This window comes from Bufo bufo, chromosome 1 (assembly GCF_905171765.1).
Source record: "Bufo bufo chromosome 1, aBufBuf1.1, whole genome shotgun sequence".
In the NCBI taxonomy this organism is placed as follows: domain Eukaryota; kingdom Metazoa; phylum Chordata; class Amphibia; order Anura; family Bufonidae; genus Bufo; species Bufo bufo.
Window position 1 is genome coordinate 143,204,544 of NC_053389.1, and position 19,556 is coordinate 143,224,099.

Genomic DNA, 19,556 nt, shown 5'->3' on the forward strand with positions numbered 1-19,556 from the left:
TTTTTCTTAAGTTCGGCTGAACCCGTCGAACCCGAACATCCAGGTGTCTGCTCAACTGTAGTAGTTCTATCTCAGTGCGTATCTCCTGGAGCGTGGCCGAGACCGCTGAAATGAGGGAGTCTTTGATGTCAGGGGCTAGATGTTTAGCCACCTCGATGGACAGTTTTTTATAATCTAGCAAAGCGCCTGTATTTTCAGGATGTATCAGCTCCGTTTCTCCCACAAGTAAGTCTGGGGAGCCCGCTGTGGACTTCCGGCGCCATCTTGCCCTCACTGCCGTCTGCCCTGTCCTGCGAGCACTCCAGTTTCCCGCTGCTTCTGAGTAACTGTCTCTCCATGAGAGAGCAAGAGAGGTAGGTAAGGGGTAAAGAGCCACAGCGTTTAGGGGTCACTGGTGGCTCTGTGCAATTTTAAATTTCGGTATAAGGAGAGGGTGAAGCGGAGCTCCTCACACAGCCACCTTACATCCTAGCGCCCTTAACCAAAAGTCTGATTGATAGTTTTTTCCAACTGAATTAGCAGCAGTGGACAGAGAATTCCAGGAGCTCATAGGACTCTTTGGCATGTGCTGGAGATCTTCAATACAAGATTGTAGCAAAATGGCTGAGCCAATTAAAGAAAGTGAGCCAGCATTTTGCTAAGGTGATCTGTCACTAGATTATGTTGCACTATAAAACTGCTGACAGCTTCCCTTTAACCTCTTAAGGACCCTTGCCGTACTCGTACGTCACAGCTGGACGTGACTTAAGGACCAGCGACTAACATGTACGGCACAAGGTCCGCCGGGTGCTTTGAGGGAATCGGGGTACCATGTCTGCTCTTACCGGCAGGAATCCATGCCAGGTAAGGGCAGCATGGTGCAGCACCGCCCCCTGCAGCTCCAAGCGCTCTGATTGGCTGGTCAATAAAAACCGGCATATCGCAGCGCCGGAAGCAGTATGGTGCTGCGGGGTGGGTCAGGGGGAGGTGACCGGTGCTGAACCGGTCAGCACCTGTCTCCTCCGAGGTGAGGCAGGGGACATTAGTGTTTGGCATCCCCTGCCAGTGCTGCGATTGGCTGGAACAACGCTACAGCCAATGGCAGCGCTATAGCTGCACAGGAAAAGGCTGAACCTCCCTGCATGCAGCCATTCTAGCTGGTGACTACATGTGCTTTTTTTTGCTGCTTGTTGGCTTGCTGGGACTTCTAGTGCACCACCACTGTGATTTCAACTTTTCCTGCTGAAATAAGAACAACATCCGGAATTGCTGCACTGATTTTTTTTTTCTCATTTGCAGCTGTTCCTAAACCAGATTCCTAAACCACCCTTCGTCCCTGTTACCATCTGCGTACGTGCATTTTGCAACCACTGAGCACCGATCAATAGTGTCCCTTACTGATCGCGTCTGCTCAGTTTGCACTGCAAGTTTCCCTTACGTCCTAACCAGCAGCACAGATGGGGTATTCCACCACCCGCGAACTGGTAGGACCGATAGAATTTTATTGAATAATAAATTGAATAAACGTGAAAACCACACCCACATAACCCCTATAAAGTAGGGGATCACCCTCAGCCCCTTGTGTTTTTATCTGTCCTCCCGGACAGTAGGACTGATGGTGATTCCCTTCTGGGAATCCCTGCAGATGCGGTTCCTGCGCACTCAGGCTGTGCTCTGGGGAGTTCAGTTCGGGGCGCGGGTCTCTACTTCTCTGAGTTTCAGCGTCCCTTACCTCTATTGGCTCTGCGGCGCTGGTATTGCTGGCGGAAGTGGCGTCGCCAGTGTGACGTCAATTCCGCCTGTGTCCTCCGGTCTGAGAATTCTGTTCGCAGCTGGACCAAGAGGGGATTAGGTCTTTTAACTTGCTTTGTAAGGGAATTTTCTTAAGATCTTGCAAGGCCACTTTTTGGCTCCTCCCCCTTTGGGGCAGAGCTTATTTCTTGCGCCAAGGCAGTCTATTTTACCCTCCCTTGGCTGTTTCTGGGCCTCTGAGTGCAGCAGGTGGATTTTTTCTCCCTTGCTGTTTCTTGAGATTCCTAGCTTTCTAGTACCTGCTATTTGTGCTAGATTATTTGGCTTTAGCCTCCAGTGTTTCCCGTTAGAGTGTACTTTTGTCTATCTCGGGTATATTTGGATCTGGATTCATCAAAATTTTTATATTAGAATTATTTTTTTATTATTATTTTTTTTCTCCTCCTAGTATGTCTACTGGCAACGGGTCTGCCGAACGTGATGTGGCCTCTAGAAAGACCTCCCTTGGAAGATTCATATGAGTTTTCAAGATGCCTGAGCTGTAGGGCAAAACTGCAGCCTCCAACCGAGGAGCCTACTGTACAGGATATGTACATTTGGGTGAAGGATTATGTAGCCTCAAGTATGTCAGCTATGAATGCTACTGTGGAGGATCTCAAGCTGTCCCTTACTCACAAGAGAGCTAGACCCGTGTCCCCTCCAAGGGCCATGGACATGTCAGGGGATCCTGACGCCATCAGAGAGGAATCTACAGTCGTGGCCAAAAGTTTTGAGAATGACACAAATATTAGTTTTCACAAAGTTTGCTGCTAAACTGCTTTAAGATCTTTGTTTCAGTTGTTTCTGTGATGTAGTGAAATCTAATTACATGCACTTCATACGTTTCAAAGGCTTTTATCGACAATTACATGACATTTATCCAAAGAGTCAGTATTTGCAGTGTTGGCCCTTCTTTTTCAGGACCTCTGCAATTCGACTGGGCATGCTCTCAATCAACTTCTGGGCCAATTCCTGACTGATAGCAACCCATTCTTTCATAATCACTTCTTGGAGTTTGTCAGAATTAGTGGGTTTTTATTTGTCCACCCGCCTCTTGAGGATTGACCACAAGTTCTCAATGGGATGAAGATCTGGGGAGTTTCCAGGCCATGGACCCAAAATGTCAATGTTTTGGTCCCCGAGCCACTTAGTTATCACTTTTGCCTTATGGCACGGTGCTCCATCGTGCTGGAAAATGCATTGTTCTTCACCAAACTGTTGTTGGATTGTTGGAAGAAGTTGCTGTTGGAGGGTGTTTTGGTACCATTCTTTATTCATGGCTGTGTTTTTGGGCAAAATTGTGAGTGAGCCCACTCCCTTGGATGAGAAGCAACCCCACACATGAATGGTCTCAGGATGCATTACTGTTGGCATGACACAGGACTGATAATAGCGCTCACCTTTTCTTCCCTGGACAAGCCTTTTTCCAGATGCCCCAAACAATCGGAAAGAGGCTTCATCAGAGAATATGACTTTGCCCCAGTCCTCAGCAGTCCATTCACCAAACTTTCTGCAGAAGATCAATCGGTCCCTGATGTTTTTTTTGGAGAGAAGTGGCTTCTTTGCTGCCCTTCTTGACACCAGTCCATCTTCCAAAAGTCTTCGCCTCACTGTGCGTGCAGATGTGCTCACACCTGCCTGCTGCCATTCCTGAGCAAGCTCTGCACTGGTGGCACTCCGATCCCGCAGCTGAATCCTCTTTAGGAGACGATCCTGGCGCTTGCTGGACTTTCTTGGATGCCCTGAAGCCTTCTTAACAAGAATTTAACCTCTTTCCTTGAAGTTCTTGATGATCCTATAAATTGTTGATTGAGGTGCAATCTTAGTAGCCACAATATCCTTGCCTGTGAAGCCATTTTTATGCAAGGCAATGATGGCTGCACGCGTTTCTTTGCAGGTCACCATGGTTAACAATGGAAGAACAATGATTTCAAGCATCACCCTCCTTTTAACATGTCAAGTCTGCCATTTTAACCCAATCAGCCTGACATAATGATCTCCAGCCTTGTGCTCGTCAACATTCTCACCTGAGTTAACAAGACAATTACTGAAATTATCTCAGCAGGTCCTTTAATGACAGCAATGAAATGCAGTGGAAAGTTTTTTTGGGGATTAAGTTAATTTTCATGGCAAAGAAGGACTATGCAATTCATCTGATCACTCTTCATAACATTCTGGAGTATATGCAAATTGCTATTATAAAAACTTAAGCAGCAACTTTCCCAATTTCCAATATTTATGTAATTCTCAAAACTTTTGGCCACGACTGTACATCCTCTTCATCAGAAGAAGAAGACGTGTTTTCTTACTTTTTTTTCCACTGGAAAAGTCCAGGGGGACCAGGATCAGGACAGGGGGGAAGCCTCAACTTCTGCCTCTAGGGGGCCTAGGGCCTTCAAAGCAGATTATACCCTTCTCTCCATGATGAAAACGGAATAGAAGAAGCCTGAGAAGGGTCAGATTTTAACCAAAAAGTTCAAGACAATGTTTCCTATCCGTGAGGACCAATTATCCTCCTGAGGGCCTGTCCCCAAGGTCGACATGGCTATAGCCAAGATGTCTAAAAGAACCATAGTTCCTTCTGAGGACAGGTCAAGCTTGCAGAACCCTATGGATAGGAAGGCTGAGTGTGCTTTCAGGCGTTCCTATTCAGCAGCTTCGGCCACGGCTTCCGTGGCGATATCCTCCTCGGAAGTGGCTAGTTTCCTTAAATCCCGTCTAAGCCAAATCCAGACGGACACAGACCATGGGGTCTCTAGGTCTGATATATTGGCGTCTTTTAAGACGGCCAATTTGGCTATGGATTTTTTGTGTGACGCTGCCCCCAGCAGCTCAGACTGGCCTCCAAATCCATGGCCTTAGCCTCCGCTGGCCACCGACCTCTATGGTTGAAACCATGGAACGCGGATACATCGTCTAAACACAGCCTGTGCGCCCTTCCATTTGAACCCGCCAAAATATTTTGCACAGAGCTTGACCGAATTATGGAGGGACTGTCAGACAAGAATGGCAAGCAAGCTTCCCTAGCAGTCCTTTCGTGGTCAGGGCAGGCGCTTTGGGAGCAGATCCGCTACCCAGTCAATACCTCAAAGAGTTTAGAGCTCCAGAAGCTCCAAGGACAAAATGTCGCTCTGACTTTGTGCCTCTACGAGGCTCTGGGATACCAGCCGGTGTGACCCTGCCTTATGCTCATCCTGCCCCCTCTTGCCCGTAGGCGGCCACCTACACCACTTTCCAGACGCATGGTCTCAACATATCCAGGATACCTGGGTTTTGAGAATAATTTTGGATGGTTATTTGATCGATCTCGAATCCATTCCTCCAGACAAATTCATGAAGACAAGAGTACTTCCTCCTATCAAGCAAAGGGTGCTAGAATCTTACATCCTGGAGTATATCCAGAAAGGGGCCTTAGAGGAAGTTCCTCTACCAGAACAGGGGGCAGGGATCTACTCCCCAGTATTCCTGGTACCAAAGGTGACAGGAGACTGGAGGATGATTATAGATCTGAGATTTTTCAATCAGTACGTAAAGTGCAAACGTTTTGGCATGGAAACCATCCAATCTGTGGTGAACATCTTAGCGCAAGGAGATTACCTGGCTACCCTGGATTTAAAGGATGCGTATCTCCATATTCCCATCAATCCTGCTTCCAGGAAATATTTAAGGATTGTGGTACATGTAGGAGGGATTTTAAAACATCTTCAGTTTGTAGTCCTCCCTTATGGTATTTCTTCGGCCCCACACACATTTACCAAGGTTGTGGTGGCAGTAGTTGCCGCTCTAAGACTTCAGGGGCTAAGCATTGTACCTTATCTGGACGACTGGCTCCTCAGAGCCCTGTCTCAAGTGATCCTATCCCAACATCTGCTGCTAGCTGTATCCTTCCTCCATCTGCTGGGATGGATAATCAATTGGAGCAAATCCAATATTCTTCCAGCAACCTCAGTGAAGTTTCTTGGCTTTTTAGTCAATTCAATCAGGATGACTCTTTACCTCACTCCCCAGAGAAAATCTCGCATCAGAGAATCAGCTCAGTTCCTTTTGGTCTCCCGAAGGGTAACTTTTCGTCGTCTTATGTGGATGTTGGGACTTATGTCCGCTACCGCAGATGCGGTTCCTTAGGCACTTTGGCATCTACTTCGTCTTCAATCAGAGGTTCTTGCCAATTGGAATCACCGGCCCTCAGGCCTCAACAAGTGTCATTCCCTGTCTTATCCAACCTGATCCTCTCTCAGATGGTGGTCTCATCTAGAGAACAGCAAGTCTTTGATTCAACCCTCTTGGATCATACTTACTACCGACGCATCCCTTGTAGGTTGGGGAGCGCATCTTCTGAACCTGACAGTACAGAGTTCTTGGTCTCCTCTGGAGAGGTTGTTAACATCCAATCTCCTGGAAATCCATGCTATCAAGCTAGCCCTACTCTATTTTGCTCCGCTAATTCTAGGGAAGGCAGTGAAAATTCAAACCGACAGCATGACGGCTGTCCTTTACATCAACAAGCAGGGAGGCACTCGATCACAAAATCTCCTCAGAGAGATAGGTTTGATCTTGGATTGGGCAGAGAGGAACCTCACCTATCTTACGGCAGTCCATATTCGAGGATCTCTCAATATTATCGCCGATCGCCTGAGCAGAGGACTCCAGATTAAGACCTACAATTATCCAACCAGTTCCGACTTGGGATCTCTCAGTTGTGCTCAATGGGTTATCATCTCCCCCCTTTGAGCCCATGGAGGACGTGGATATGAAGTATGTTATGACCAAAGTAACTTTACTTCTGGTGATTACATCAGCAAAAAGGATTGGGGAGCTCCAAGCTTTGTCAGCTAACGAGCCATATACCAAATTTCTACCAGACCGAGTCCTCTTAAGATTCTTACCTTCCTTTATCCCTAAGGTACCAACATTCCACAACATTGATCAAGTTATTTCTCTACCGGTGTTACTTCCTCATGTGCCCTCCGAGGAAAATAGAGGCGTAAGGGAATCGTTAATTTCTAACGATAATTTGTTTTCCCTTAGTCCTAGCAGCACACAAATATCCCTCCCTAAAGTTATAATTACTGTATTTATGTTTTTTTACTTTCTTCTTGTACATTACACAAGGGGCTGGGGGTGATCCCCTCCTTTATAGGGGTTATGTGGGTGTGGTTTTCACATTTATTCAATTTATTATTCAACAAAATTCCATCGGTCCTACCAGTTCGCGGGGGATGGAATACCCCATCTGTGCTGCTGTTAGGACTAATGGAAAACAAATTATCGTTAGAAATAAAAATAAAAAAATTGTGCAAAAAAGACTTTTTTTGTGCAGAAAATACATTTTTTTTTACAGAAAATACTTTTTTTGCACACTTTTTTTCTTCTAAATTTAATTTCAAATTTATTACAAACCCCTTCACGTGTAAAAAGACACAACATACACACCCTTTACAATAAATAAAGGTTTACACATTTCATACGTCACACCCCAATAAAATAAAAATGGCCCGTCCATTCTAATGAGTATACTCAGCTGAAGAGACATACGCCATTCTTGCCTCTGATACGGAGTCTGCCAGTGAGAGAGAAGAGGATGCCTCTTTCCTCTACTCCTCTACCCCCTCATCATCATCATCATCCGCTGATGAGGGACCTCTAGAAGGTGTCCCAGAGTGAACCCTTATGGACCCCACCCCCTGACGATTATCTGGGAATCTTTTAAATGCGACATGGCACCTAAAATTCATATTTTGCTGTTTGACTCTAGAGCCCTGCTGTGCGCCTATACATCATTTTTTGAGCACATATGGGGTGTTGCCGTATTTGGGGGGAAATGGGGAACAACATGTGGGGTGCATTTTGCCCTGTTACTCTTTGGGAAAGTAAAAATGTAGGTGTAAAGCAACTTTTTTGTGAAAAATAAATGCAATTTTTCATTTAAGGACGAACAGGGGGTCTTTGAAAAAAGAAAAGTGCAATGACATCAGTGGGGGCCGCCCTATAAGGTAAGACCCTAATTAAACTAGGGCTAAACAGATGAAAGGTCCTCTTTAAAGCACTAATGAATGACCTGAGGTCCTCTTTGCAAGCAGACTTTCGTACTATGTTAACACCTTTACAGAAGGAAATCTCAGAAGTGGGAAATAGCACATCCCATTTAGAAAATAAAATGTCTGAATTTGCTAAGGCTCATAACGAGCTGGTGGATACTACCAATGAAAAAGATGAGGAAACTCCGTGCAAAAGTGATAGACTTGGAAGACAGGTCTCGTCGCAACAATATAAGATTTCGTGGAATTCCGGAAGAGGTGAAACCTGACCAACTGCACGAATTTCTGACAGACTTTTTTACAGTTCTGTTACCTACAGCATCTCAAACTGAGCTCTTCATCGATAGGGCTCACAGAATACAGAAACCTAAAAGATTACCAACAGAAATCCCTAGAGATGTTATAGCATGTATTACTTTCTATCATATCAAAGAAAACCTTATGGCGGCTGCCCGCAATAACCCGGATGTTCCTGACAGATTCCGCTCCATTTCTCTGTACACGGATCTATCCACAGCCACTCTCAGTAAAAGACGAGAATTCCAAGAAGCTACAAAAATCCTGAGAGCTCACAAAATACCATACAGATGGGCTTTCCAGCTAAGCTGTTGATATCAAAAGAAGGAGGCAAACTGGTGGTGTCCACCCCACTGTATGCAATTAATCTCTAACTGGAACTTATCTGCTCCTCCTGGATCTATGTCAGCATCAAAACCCGCTTCGCCTACGCACTTGGAAAAATAATGGACTACAGTTAGGCAAAGGATCTCTTCCAATGACTGAACAAAACCGTGAGGAACTAAGTCTTCCTCAGGTTTCCCTCAGGTAATTTCCTTTCATTGTCTCAGGCCTGTTTGGCTGATTCTGGGACCTCTCTGTATTTCTCCCCTAGTAATGCTACTTGCCATTTGAATTAGGCGTTAGTTGTCCCTTGAGATGGGACCCATGTTACTTGAGCTATTTCTTGTTGTTTATCTACCTGTTTTTTTTTATTTTTATTTTTTTTTAGCCGGAGAAAATGCTTCATTACGATTCAAAAATATCTGGAGCCTGATATTGTTTACTACACCAGTGGTTTGGGTAGGTGGGGGTCACGTGCTAGCAGTCTTCTTGACATACCATAATGGTAATTAAATTTGCTCCCATTAATGCTAAATGCTTAAATAGCCCATTTAAAAGATCTCAACTATGGCGTGATGCCCTTAAAACTAAATCTGATATCCTTTGTGTACAGACCCACTTGCTTGCGGGTGACCTTCACAGGCTCAGGCACAAGCGTTTCCCTGTTATACAGTAGTTTCAGCAACTGCAAATTCAAAAAAGAGAGGAGTTTCTATAGCAATAAGGGATATTATAGCATTTGAGATGATCGACTCCTACATAGATGAAGGGGATAGATATGTGATCTTAATTTGTGAACTTAATAATGTGTTATATACTTTAATAGCTGTATATGCTCCCAATAAGAAACAACTTAGATTTTTTAAAAAGCTTTTAATGAAAGTAGGGTCGATTAAGAGGGGGTCTCTCTTTTATATGGGTGACTTCAACTCTCTTATGTGGCCAGAGCTAGATTCCTCAGCGGTCTCTACATCATCACGCTCATCTAAGTTATTCTGGCTCAAAAAGAAGGGTTAGTAGATGTATGGCGGTTGAAACACTCTACCGAAAGGGATTATAGTTTTTTCTCATCTGCTCACTAGTCCTATTCTAGAATAGACCTCTTTTTAACAGACCATAACACCTTTCAAAAGGTATCTTCATGCACAATAGGACACATACTGTAGAGTGGTCTCATCATGCCCCTATTTTGGTTATGATCACTGAGCAATATAACTCTCCTCTTACTCTACCCTGGAGAATTAATGGAAGGATTTTGCACTCTTCCAAATATTTACCTCAGTGACGGAAGGCTTTTGAAGAGTACTTCTCCTTTAATGACCAGGGGGAATCGGGCATTGCCTCTATTTGGTGTGCTCACAGGGCCTTCATACGTGATCATTATATTAGTATAGCATCAAGAGATAAAAAAAGACCGGGAAGCACAAATGAACAAACAGACTTTTGACCGGGGAAGGGAACAGGAAATTAAAGATCTGCATCATAAATTATATCTCCTTCAGCTACATTCAGCTACATTATGATCATAATAACAAAGCTACCTCTCTTTTGGCTTCTAGGCTAAAGGCCTTACAGGCCAAATCTAAGATACCCTACATACTTGACTCTAAAGGAAATAAGCTTTTTGACCCTAAAGGGATAGCAGATTCCTTAGCCGGGTTTTACTCTAACTTGTACAACCTAAGCAAGGATAATAAAACTACTCAACCGAGTCAAACGGCTATCCAAACGTTCCTTAGTTCGGTAAACCTCCCACTAATAACAACACCTCATTTGGATTCCTTATTGTCAGAATTTACATCAGTAGAAATCACTGCTGCAATTTAATCCCTGAAATCTAATAAAACTCTAGGTCCAGATAGACTTTCTAATGATTATTATAAATAATTCTCCTCCATTTTAACACCATACCTCCATAAACTGTTTAATTTTGTACGTGATTCAGGGTCTTTCCCTGAGGAACTGCTTTCAGCTTTACCTAAACCGGGGAAATCGCTGGATAAACCTGAGAATTTTCACCCAATTTCACTCCTGAACACGGACCTTAAATTGTATGCAAAGATATTATCTACTAGATTAGCAGATATCCTTCCCACACTGATCCATGGAGATCAAGTGTGATTTGTTAAAGGTAGCCAATTAGTAGCTAGGACAAGGAGATTTCTGAACTTGGTGGGGAGAGTAGAGGTATGTCGAGCGCCTTCTCTATTTCTATTACTTGATGCGGAGAAGCGTTCGACAGAGTACACTGGGTGGTATCTAGAGACAGTACTAATTAAATTCGGGATCAATGGTCCGGCCCAGAAAGCCATATTAGCATTATACTCTACCCCATCAGCAAGGGTGTTGGTCTCTGGTCACTTATCACTCCTTTTATATTACGAATGGAATGAGACAAGTGTGCCTCCTTTCCCCTTTGATATTTACCCTTGTCATGGAACCTCTGGCTGAAGCTATAAGGTGCTCTACAGAGATAACAGGCATCACTATAAATGGGACAGATCATAAAATAGGATTATTCGCTGACGATGTCATTATTGCTTTAACCAATCCCCAGCAGTCTCTACCGGAAGTTATGAACCTTCTTTTGCTATTTAGCGATATTTCATATTACAAACTCAATGCCAACAAATCCCTTATACTAAACAGTTGTCTTCTCAATTAGCTTCCAAGTACCCGTTTAAATGTGCACATGGTGGCTTGCCATACCTGGAAATAAAACTTACATTTCCTTCTAAAGACTTGTTTACTCACAACTATATTCCTTTACATACGACAATCAAATCTGATATATCTGATTATTCTAAAGTGGATGTATCATGGGTAGGAAGGGTAGCGACTACTAAAATGATGCTCTTATCCAAAATATTGTATCTTTTCAGGAACCTCACAATTATGATCCCTAAAAGATACATTATTAGCCTACAATCAGTTTTGAATTACTTTGTGTGGAATAATAAACAGCGCAGAGTAGCTGCTACTACTTTATGCAAATATGAGGCACAAGGTGGTTTGGGTCTTCCCAACTTACTCTATTATTACCATGCTGCAATACCTGATCAAGTAAGATGTTGGTTTCGGAGTGATAATGTACCGCAATGGGTTCAAATAGAAAATTATATTATAAGTCCAACACCTTTAAAAGGACTATTTAATAGCGATCCTAATGAAAACTATGTTAGTAACTACCACCTATGAGAGCAAGTTTTGTATCCTGGACAAATATGGTAGTAAAGAAACAATTGGTATCATGGAACATACTTGATATTACATTACATATGGTAGAATGGTTAATACCAGACATTTCTTTTTCGAATTGGATAGCTGCAGGAATCACCAAAATCCATCAGATCTGGAATTCAGGACAGCTGGTCCCCTTCTCAACCTTGGTAAATTCCTTTCAGTTGTCCAATAAAGAATTCTACAAATATCTACAATTAAGATCCTTTTTGGGCTCCCTTTCGCAAGCCCCGAGAAAGGCTACTTCAACTTTTGAAAGGTATTTTTTGGGTGCATCTGAACGAACTAAAGGCTTGTCAAAAATGTATAAATTACTTTTAAACCATAAATCTACAGATAAAGTAGTGGGGTTGGTGAAATGGACATCTGAACTGGATCTACCCAATGAAGAACAAATTTGGCATATAGTATTCACGGCAGCAAAGAAATTTTCAAGCTGTGCAACTCATCTCGAATCTACACGTAGATTGTTAGACAGATGGTATATGACACCCTAACGTCTTTCTTAGATTTATACGGAAGCAACACCGCAGAAGAAATGCTAGCACAGGCTTCCAGTATCCGTAGTTTCAGGTGCTGCACATCTCGTATCTTCACAGCATAGACGATTGCCTTCAGATGATACGAGATGTGCAGCACCTGAAACTACGGATACTGGAAGCCTGTGCTAGCATTTCTCCTGCGGTGTTGCTATCAGTGTGTGAAGAGTGGGAGAAAACGGTTGCATTGACAATCCAACACAATGGGCAGCACATTGAACACATTTTGTAAGTGGTCAGAAACTTGTAAATAACTCATGAAAGAATAAAGTTACGTTAAAACCAAGCACACCATTGTTTTTCTTGTGAAATTCCCAATAAGTTTGATGTGTCAAATGACCCTCTTCCTATTGAAAAAACAAAAGTTGGATTCAAAATGTCCGACTTCAAAATGGCCGCCATGGTCACCACCCATCTTGAAAAGTTTCCCCCCTCACATATACTAATGTGCCACAAACAGGAAGTTAATATCACCAACCATTCCCATTTTATTAAGGTGTATCCATATAAATGGCCCACCCTGTACAATGAAGCACAGCCATTATGCAAACATTTTTTGAAAACTCAGGCACACTTTACAGGGCTTGTCTTACTCAGCAAATGGCATTTATCGTGTAGACAAAGTTAAAAAGGCTTTCTGACATTTTAATACTGGTGAGCTATCCTCAGGATAGGTCATCAGTATCTAATCGGTGGGGGTCCGACATCTGGGACCCCCACCGATCAGCTGTTTGAGAAGGCACTGGTGCTCCTGTGAGTGGTGCAGCCTTTTCCGTGCTTATCAAGCACAGCGCCATACATTGAATAGTGGTTGTGCTTGGTATCACCCTCAGCCCCGTTTACTTCTATAGGGCTGAGCTGCTCCTAGGCTACGAGACCATTAAACATGTCATCACTCGGCCTAGGAAAAGCTTTGAGAAGACCACAGAGCTACTGCAAGCACTGCTGCCTTCTCGAACAGCTTATCAGCGGAGGTCCCAGTTGTCGGGACCCCACGATCAGATACTGACTACCTATCATGCTATATTGAATGACACTTTAATGGCTATGTTATCTTTCACAATTTTTGTGTTTAAAATTAATTTAAAAGCTACCATTCTGTGCATACAGCATTAATGCAGATCTGTGTGTCTCCATGGTTACAGACTGCAAACAAACCCTGTGTAGTCTGCAGTTATGGGTTACTCCACTGTATATGCCTCCTCTTCTACTGTTTGTGGGACATTGGAGTAAAATAATATAATGGGACCTGGACGGGGCTGTCAGGACGGTAAAAATAAATCACCAAATTTTCCATTAAACAGGCAAAACGTTCCTTTTATTGGTTTATTTAATTTGAATGTGTTTTTTTTTTTTACAAGTTCTTGGTGGTGATAGGCCATTAATAACAATGACAGACTCTGCCTGAGTTTTCTTAGCATTGGAAGTATTCACACAAGTATAGATGGACAACACTGACCCACAATGAAGGTCCCAGAAATTGGTCATTACATTTTTGAAATATGTCTTGCCCTTTTTTTTTTTTCACCCGTCCTGATGTTGGACGTCTTTCCTGTTGAAGTTTTTTCAATTTCTCGCCTAATGCTGTATCTGCAAATAATTAAACATGGGAAATAGGATAATTCTAAACGCATACAGTTTTATATTAGTCGTCATCATGGTTCCGAGGTGTTTCTTGTCCGAGTCAGCGTGTGTCCCGTTATCAAGAGGCATACAAGGTAAAGTTAACACAGATGACCAGCAGCTGGGACACAAACAGCGCATCATCATATGTAGCAAAGCTCTCCCATCTGTCCATCCCAAGAGAATGGTCGGATTTAAAGGGGACAGGATGATGGGGAAGTGGAGGATTCTGAACACACAGACTTTCTGGAATAACAACCTGTTGAAGGGGTAAGAAAAAAAAAGGAATTACAAAAAAAAATAAAAAATAAATCACATGTTGCTGTTATTAGCAAGCACATTTTGAAAAATGACATTTTTTTTTCCAACCTTCCAGAGCTGCATTTACAATTCTGCTGGTTGTTATTGCAAACCATCGGCAAGCTTGTTTTCAAACACACCTTAGCTTAACAAGCTGCTATAATGTTGGGTACACTTCCTGTAATGCAAAAAAAAAAACTCAGTGCAGACATGATGCCTGCAGAATACTGAGTACAGCTGTGAAGTATAATACAGGCTGTAACTCATGATCAGTACAGAATAAGTAATTTAATTTATGTACACAGTGACTCTACCAGCAGAATAGTGAGTGCAGCTCTGGACTAGGCTAAAGCTGAGGATCAGTACAGGATATACAGTATTATACATTATGTAAACAGTGACTTCACCAGCAGAATAATCAGACTTTGGTGGCCCTTCATAAGTGAAATGTGTGGCTCCTGGGCTCCAGTGCAAAATCTGTTCAGTATGGTCCATACTTCTCAACTGTCCCAGAACAGGGAGACTCCCGGAAGAGGAGGCAAATCTCCTGAGCACCACATTTTTTAATTATGCTTGCCGCTCCCTGTTCCCATTTATCTTCACTCCAGGGTGCCACACGCACAGCGTTCTGACCCAGGTGTTCGGATGCTGTGCGCAGAGGTAAGAACCTGAACATTTGTTCTTACATCTGCATACATGGAGTCTTTAGTCGGCAAGTTTAGTCTGAGATGTACATACACTGAACAAAAATATAAATGCAACACTTTTGGTTTTGCTCCCATTTTGCATGAGCTGAACTCAAAGATCTTAAACATTTTCAACATACACAAAAGACCCATTACTCTCAAATATTGTTCACAAATCTGTCTAAATCTGTGTTAGTGAGCACTTCTTCTTTGCCGAGATAATCCATCCCACCTCACAGGTGTGGCATATCAAGGTGCTGATTAGACAGCATGAATATTGCACAGGTGTGCCTTTGACTGCCCACAATAAAGGGACACTCTGAAATGTGCAGTTTGATCACACAGCACAATGCCACAGATGTCACAACGTTTGAGGGAGCGTGCAATTGGCATGCTGACTGCAGGAATGTCTACCAGAGCTGTTGCCCGTGCAATGAATGTTCATTTCTCTACCATAAGCCGTCTCCAAAAGCGTTTCGGAGAATTTGGCAGTACATCCAACCAGCCTCACAACCGCAGACCACGTGTAACGACAGCAGCCCAGGACCTCCACATCCAGCTTGTTCACATCCATGATCATCTGATACCAGCCACCCGGACAGCTGCAGCAACAATCGGTTTGCATAACCTAAGAATTTCTGCACAAACTGTCAGAAACCATCTCATTGAAGCTCATCTGCATGCTCGTCGTCCTCATCGGGGTCTGGACCTGACTGCAGTTCGTCGTCGTAACCGACTTAAGTGGGAAAATGCTCAAATTCAATGGTGTCTGGCACGTTGGAGAGGCGTTCTGTTCATGGATCAGCCCGATTTTCACTGTTCAGGGCAGATGGCAGACAGCGTGTGTGGTGTTGTGTGGGTGAGCGGTTTGCGAAAGTCAACATTGTGGATCGAGTGGCCCATGGTGGTGGTGGGGTTAGGGTATGGGCAGGCGTATGTTATGGACAACGAACACAGGTGCATTTTATTTATGGCATTTTGAATGCACAGAGATACAGTAACAAAATCCTGAGGCTTATTGTTGACCATCACCTCATGTTGCAGCATGATAATGCACAGCCCTATATTGCAAGGATCTGTACACAATTCCTGGAAGCTGAAAACATCCCAGTTCTTGCATGGCCAGCATACTCACCGGACATGTCACCCATTGAGCATGTTTGGGATGCTCTGGATCGGCGTATACGACAGCGTGTTCCAGTTCCTGCTAATATTTTGCAACTTCGCACAGATATTGAAGAGGAGTGGACCAACATTCCACAGGCCACAATCAAAAACCTGATCAACTCTATGCGACGGAGATGTGTTGCACTGCGTGAGGCAAATGGTGGCCACACCAGATACTGACTGGTTTCTGACCCCCCCCCACCCCTAGTAAGGTAAAACTGTGCACATTTCAGAGTGGCCTTTTATTGTGGGCAGCCCAAGGCACACCTGTGCAATATTTATGCTGTCTAATTGGCACCTTGATATGCCACACCTGTGAGGTGGGATGGATTATCTCGGCAAAGGAGAAGTGCTCACTATCACAAATTTAGACAGATTTGTGAACAATATTTGAGAGTAATGGGTCTTTTGAGTATGTAGAAAATGTTTCAGATCTTTGAGTTTAGCTCATGCAAAATGGGAGCAAAACCGAAAGTGTTGCGTGTATATTTTTGTTCAGTGTAGATGGGTGGCCTAGTCTGGACTCTGTATATATGATGAACCTGTAAAAAAAATTGGGATCTAGTCAGGGGTCTGTACGCAGCGTTTTTTGTCTGAGTAGCTGCTGGATTCTATTATAATCAATAGGGCCAGTGGGCAATGCGGTAATATGTTAACACAGATGTAAAAGAGGCCTTAGGGTCTTTAGAAAGGAGGAATCTAGTCTTGGATCTGTATGGTAGGAGGGGGAGGGTGTCTGTTTAGGGTTATGAATAGATTGGAGTCAGATCTGGGGTCTGTATTGTTATTCCGTAACCTGGTATGATACGTGGTCTGCATTCATTTATTTATTTTGGTGAGTGCTGAATGGGGTCATATATACTATTTGTAATCCAAATGCTGTTGGTTGGGAGCTTGTCTTATATAAATGGATGAGGCATATTTATTTCCTTCTGAATCTCCATGACATCTCTTCTTAAAAGTTTACTAGTACTAAAATGTTCCCCCAACTATCAAATGGCATTAACAGCATACTTGCTAGTGCTCCGAAAACATCCTAGAGGACCTGGAAAAAGGAGACCTCCCAGAAGATCTTTCATATCCCCTGTGTTAGACATGGAGAACTGCTTTCTCACTGAAAACACCCCGTGTGCTCCAGGCACTTTAGCTGATGCCAAAACCCGGATTGAAAGGGTGTGGTATGTCATGAAAAGGGTTGTGTCCCATGAGGAAGGGATGAGGCTGTAGAAAAGGGGTGATGAAAATGTGGTGCCACACAATAATACCTCTCAACTGCCAGCATTTAAAAGATGGCAAGTATGATTTATAGCACTGGAGTCCTCTTATGTGGTAGCAGGACCTACGAGCTTCCTCAGAGACAGGTGCAATTGTAGATCTACACCCCCTACAAACTCATTCCTTTATGCACGGACGACCCAGCACATTTTTCTCTCTCCACACCCTTACTATCTCATTTTAGAACTACAGCATATCTGTCAGGTCATTTCCATCCTACTTTTTGATAACATTGCAGTGTTGTGGATGGGGGAGCCCTACATAGCTTGTCTTTGTGTATGTAGGCCGAGAGGCGTAATATGAAGCTCTTGGACTCTAGTTCTAAATCTGTAACAGTCCCTCACCTACCATATGCCCTGGAATAATGCAGGTATCCTCTTATGTGACAGAGAGGTGCCACAATGTTACATATGCAATGCCTGGTATGTCCTTTACAAGTAACTCCTGTTTCTGTTTTTCCCAACTGATCCTTGCTGTTCTCGGGTCTTAGTTATTCCCTTGCTCTGTCTCACTATGCTCAATGTTGCCTGTGCACTTACCTCATCATACGTTAGATTTGTAGTCCCAGAGATTTCATACATTCTTTATAGGCTTCAATTAGATCCTGGCAGTTTTCTTCACCCTTCTCTGCTGCACTGCAGTGACAAGAAAGCAATCAACAAGTTACTGTCATAATGCTATCTGTATACAGAGCTACAGTGCATTCCAAAAGTCTTCAGACCCTTTAACTTTTTTCACATTTTGTTATGTTGCAGTCTTGTGCTAATATAAAAAAGAACAAACTAAAATCTTGCATTGACATAAGTATTCAGGCCCTTTACTCAGCACTTGAAGAACCTTTGGCAGTCATTACGGCCTCCAGCTTCTAGGGTATGATGCTAAAAGGTTTGCACACCTGGATTTTCTTCCATTGTTCTCTACAGATCCTCTCAAGCTCTGTCAGGCTGGATGGGGATTATCGGTGGACAGCCATTTTCAGGTCTGTCCTGAGATTTCCGATTTTGTTCAAGTCAATGCTCTGGATGGGCCACTCAAGGACATTAACAGAGTTGTCCCTAAGCCACTCCTGTGTTATCTTGGCTGTCTAGGGTCATTATCTTTTTGGAAGGGAAAACTTTAGCCCAGTTTGAGGTCCAGAGCTCCCTGGCTCAGGTTTTCATTAAGAATTTCTCAGTACTTTGCGCCATTCACCTTTCCCTTAACCCAGACCAGTCTGTCTGTCCCAGCCGCTGAAAAACACCCAGACATGATGCCACCACCACAACGCTTCACTGTAGTGTCGGGCTTACTCATATGGGTAGGATATTCATATTCTATTATCATTGATTTCCTCCATATTGGATTTTGCATGACACAAGGCTCTGCCATACTAAAGGTGCATTATATGGTCTCATGAAGACATTTGTTTGTAAAAGGTCTCCTCTCTCATAAGAGGGATACAAACAAAAGGGTGTATACAGAGAGTCACATACAATGTACAGAAAGTTGTTCGAAATAAATCCTACATGAGAATGAACAAACCCAGCTGCAAGGATTTCAGGTATACTCCAATAGGTCATTGTTAAATGCAAGGTTAGGGAAACAGAATATATGACCTAAAAACAAATACATTCTAAGAAACTAGTCTGGTTTGAGGGCGAACAGTGAGTTTCAGTGTTTTCCAGGGATAATGAAGTCCTGTTATATCCACAAAGGTTGTATGCTTGATTAACACACAAATGGCTGGGTCCAAAGTTACAACATCCTAAAACCCACAGTGAAATGTGAATATGATAAACCTATCTATCCTTAGATTTCCTTTTAACATACATTACTCATTTGTTTCTAGTCATCTATTTAAAATGACTAAGAGATAAATCTGTGAATCACACTAATTTGGATAAAGACATTAAAGAATTATACAGTTGATGTGACATTTTTCCAAGTGTAACGAAGAGAACCGTCCTTAGAGTCAGTGTCCTATCCAAGACTGCCCTCTCCTGGTAACTCAGGAATGGAATAGACTACACAAATACTAAGCCTATTATACATCTCCATGCCCTACGGATGACATCATAGGTAACGGGGGTGGAGGTCTCAGAGGGGGACAGGTTAAAAACAAGGGTAGGGGACACTCAAGGGGGGACACGGAGATACACGAGGGAGAGATAGACAGACTCATACATGAACGGGAATACACTGAATCATCAAGGAAACAACACACCACATCTTGCTTGCATTCATGATGCCTATTAAAACCCAGATATCTGGTAAAGTATAATTCTCATTATGTATATGATTGATAGAAATTAACTGGC

General features: G+C 43.2%; 1 long non-coding RNA gene across 1 annotated transcript in view; it reads right to left on the reverse strand.

Annotated features, from left to right (window-relative positions):
- Window positions 1-13,507: 13,507 nt before the first annotated feature.
- Window positions 13,508-19,556, reverse strand: part of LOC120999234 — a 47,298-nt gene continuing 41,249 nt past the window's right edge. Inside the window, exons 2-3 of the long non-coding RNA XR_005778510.1 lie at window positions 17,799-17,894; window positions 13,508-14,090 (exon numbers count right to left, since the gene is read on the reverse strand). This is a non-coding gene — a long non-coding RNA (uncharacterized LOC120999234). The remainder of the gene's footprint in view (window positions 14,091-17,798; window positions 17,895-19,556) is intronic.